This window comes from Anser anser (assembly GCF_964211835.1).
Source record: "Anser anser genome assembly, chromosome: 29".
Taxonomy (NCBI): Eukaryota; Metazoa; Chordata; class Aves; order Anseriformes; family Anatidae; genus Anser; species Anser anser.
Genome location: NC_139750.1, coordinates 2,390,106 through 2,394,103, shown reverse-complemented (window position 1 = coordinate 2,394,103; position 3,998 = coordinate 2,390,106). Strand labels below are relative to the sequence as shown.

The 3,998-nt window shown below is 50.9% G+C and overlaps 1 pseudogene across 1 annotated transcript; it reads left to right on the top strand.

The window, feature by feature from the left end:
• Positions 1–2,558: 2,558 nt before the first annotated feature.
• On the top strand, positions 2,559–3,759 carry LOC310887847 (olfactory receptor 14C36-like; annotated as a pseudogene). The gene has a single exon. The product of its transcript is annotated as an olfactory receptor 14C36-like (transcript).
• Positions 3,760–3,998: the final 239 nt, after the last annotated feature.

Sequence of the window (3,998 nt, the reverse complement as noted above, 5' to 3'; positions counted from 1 at the left end):
ACCATTTCCTCTTGGATTATGAGGGCCACATTCTGCTCCCCATCCCCTTCCACCAGCTCAGGGGGCTGGGTAGCCAGAGAACAACTGCTCTTTCTCCTAAAGACTGAGGCAAAGAAGACATTAAGCACCTCAGCCTTCTCCTCATCTCTGGACACTAAGTTTCCCTGTGCCTCCAGTCAAGGATGGAGATTCTCCTTAGTCCTCCTTTTTGTGTTTATGTATTATCCACGCTGGGTCATCTTTGGGCACGTGGGGACAGACTGCTCCTGAGCCATTAAGATTTCCTTCTTGAAGAATGCCCAGCCTTGCTGGACTCCTCTGCCCTACAGAACTGCCTCTTAAGGGACTCTGCTAACCAGAGTCCTGATCGATGCAAAGTCTGCCCTCCGGAAGTCCAAGACAGCACTTTTACTGATCCCCCTCCTGACTTCTCCAAGAATAGAGAACTCTACCATTTCACGGTCACTCTGCCCAAGACAGATCCCGACCACCACATCTCCCACCAGTCCTTCCCTGTTTGTGAACAAAAAGTCTAGCTGGGCACCGTCCCGGTAGGTTCAGTAACCAGCTTTGTGAGGAAGCTATCTTCCACGCTCTCCAGAAACCTCCTAGACTGCTTCTTCTGAGCTGTACTGTATTTCCAGCAGATACCTGGGAAGTTGAGGTGCCCCACGAGAACAAGTTCTGGCAATTGTGCAACTTCTGCCAACTGCTTGTAGAACGCCTCATCTGTCTCTCCATCCTGGTTTGGAGGTCTATAAGATATCCCCACCAGGATGCCTTCCTTCTTGGCCTTCCCGCTGACCTAAACCCATAGGGACTCAACATTATCATTCCCAGACTCGAGTTCTACAACATCAAAACACTCTCTAATATAGACAGCCACACCACCACCCCTTCTGTGCGGCCTGTCCCTTCTGAAGAGCCTACAGCCAGTAATTGCAGCACTCCAGTCATGGAAGTGGTCCCAACATGATTCAGTGATGGCAACCAGGTCATAGCTTGCCTTTTATTTCTTTGCTATTGAGCAATAGCTACAGTTATATTATATTGGACATGCAATAGTAAAATCTCTATGGCCCAGAGGAATTTGGCACGTCAAATGTCACTCAAATGTCACTCTGGCATTTCCAATGTCACCTGGTGTCTGCATCTGAACAGCTCCCTCCTGGCCTCTGTCTCCATTCAATGTGCTGGGAGCTGAGACAAACAGCTGACATAGAGCTGCCTGATTTGTGCCCACCTGAAGCAAGACAAGAGGAATCCCAACTCCTGTGGGCTTCTGTGAGGCATGGGAGAGGTAGCTAAACCCCCTTCTAGCCTCTGAACTGCAAACAAGTATGAGATGCCTGGTTTGACTCAGCTGAAATCCCTCAGCAGGGGGAGGGAGATCCTTGGGTGTGTGTTCTGCCTAAAACCAGGACCTGGAACGGTGATCCTTGGACATCATACCTCTTCTGAAATGAGGAAGGGCAGTGGTCCCTCTCCAGTGGAGTGAAGGAATATAAATGATTACTTCAGTCTGTTTCAAAGTTGATTCCCCTGGAAACCCAGGGCCTTGTCAAGAGCTCCCTGTGCTGCTGAGCTGGGCTGGGCTCCTGGGCCTAAGGGGAACTCCTGGCAAGCGGGCAGCGCTGCAGAGAGACAGCTCTGCCCAGGAGCAGCTCCTCTGCACAGCACAGCAGGGCTGGGGGCACTGCCTGCAGGGGACAAGGGCGGCTGAGAGAAGGGAGGGAGATGTTAAAGGCAGTGTGGAGGGGGGCTGCTGAGAGCTCACTGCGGGAGAAATCTTCCCAGCCCTGAACAGGGTAAGTGTCTGGCTGCAGGGCAACACAGCAGTTGTTCCTGGTGCCATCTCCTGATTTGCTGGCAAATCCTACAGCCTCTGAGATCTTTCAGGAGGACTCTCATGGTTTCTTTGGAGAAGAGGAGAACGACAAGCTCCAGAGCAGGGATTATCTGCCCTAAATCTCCTCCTCCTAAGTCTTCTCTTTCACTTTCCTGCCCTGAAGGGCTCTCAGGACAGCTCAGAGCTGCTCGTTAGCCACTGAACACAGGAATATGTCCCAGAAAAGTGTCCTGGGACAGGAGATGTCTGCATGGCAGAACTGAGTTCACAGCAGGTGGGACAGGGTCTGTCAGCAATGGCAGGGAGGAGATGTGGGGACAGGGAAGCTGATGCCTGGAACACCAAGGGAGGGGGGATTCAGGCACTCCCTGCCAGGCCTGCAGCAACCCCCTGCTCTCCTCTGACACCCAGCACAGCCTCTGCCTTCAGGGGCTTTAGGGTATGAGCCACCTCCTCCTCAGCTGGATCTCCAGAAGAGGAGAGGAGCCTGAGTCTTCCAAGGTGATACACAACGAGGAGGCTAAGAGTACCTGCCCTGCAGTGTCACTTCTCTAGGCAGCATGCAAGCTTGGTAGAGTGTAGGCTTCACTGCGTGCCCGTCTGCTTTTCCCTCTGTCATCTGGTTGGAGCATTGTGGTATTCTCTCTTATTTCTACACATGTGTGTAGTTCTCCTACTCTCTTTGTCTAGGGTGCAGGTGGGTGTAAGCTTCTGTTCTGAACTGGACTGCTGGTGAACTATGTGCCCAAACTCCATTCTACACTGTCAGGCACACTGTCATTCACTTGGGAGGGTTGTTGAATGAGGTGACTCATTCTTCATTCCACACAAGGAATAGTAGTATCTCTGAAGGAGGACTGGGTTTTGCTCAGAGAAGTCTGCCGAACTTCTCACTTTTTTCTTCTCCTACAGCAGGTCTGCATGCCCCGAGGCAGCAAATGTCCAACAGCAGCTTCCCCACAGGGTTCCTCCTCCTGCCATTCACAGACACACGCGAGCTGCAGCTCCTGCACTTCGGGCTCTTCCTGGGCATCTACCTGGCTGCCCTCCTGGGCAATGGCCTCATCCTCACAGCCGTAGCCTGCGACCACCGCCTCCACACCCACATGTACTTCTTCCTCCTCAACCTCACCCTCCTCGACCTGGGCACTATTACCACCACTGTCTCTAATGCCATGGCCAATTCCCTCTGGGACACCACAGCCATCTCCTACTTGGAATGTGCTGCACAAGTCTTTCTCTTTTTCTTTTTCATCTCAGCAGAGTTTTCTCTTCTCACCATCATGGCTTATGACCGCTACATTGCCATCTGCAAACCCCTGCACTACGGGACAATAATGACCAGCAGAACTTTTGCCAACATGGCAGCAGCTGTCTGGGGCAGTAATTTTCTCTATGCTGTGCTGCACACTGCCAATACCTTTTCCCTCCCCCTCTGCCAAGGCAATGCCCTGGACCAGTTCTTCTGTGAAATTCCCCAGATCCTCAAGCTCTCCTGCTCAGATGCCTACCTCAGAGAAGTTGGGCTTATTGTGGCTAGTGTCTGTTTAGCATCTGGGTGTTTTGTTTTCCTTGTGCTTTCTTACGTGCAGATCTTCAGGGCTGTGCTGAGGATCCCCTCTGAGCAGGGATAGCACAAAGCCTTTTCCACGTGCCTCCCTCACCTGGCCGTGGTCTTCCTATTCATCAGCACTGCCTTTTTTGCATACCTGAAGCCCCCTTCTATGTCCTCCTCCTCCCTTAATCTTTTGCTGGCAGTTCTGTACTCGGTGATGCCTCCAGCAGTGAACCCTCTCATCTACAGCATGAGGAACCAGGAGCTCAAGGATGTAGTGTGGAAAGTGATGACTGGAGGTTTTTCAGAAGGAATAAACTGCCCGTCTTCTCAATGTTAACATTATAAAGACCCAGAAATGTTTTTTTTTTTTTTTTTTTTACTTTGCCTTACTTATCATAGTGTTTCCCACAAATAAATGTCATTGTTCATACCTTATTACATTGTATGTACCTGTCTAATGTGACTCCAAGGCTTTGTATAAATGGTGGGTCAGGCTTTCTGTGTATTTTAATAAAAGAAAGGACAATGCATTGACTCAGTTGCCTGATATCCTTCCTAGTAGACCTGTGGTGGAGCTTCAGGGGCACGTGG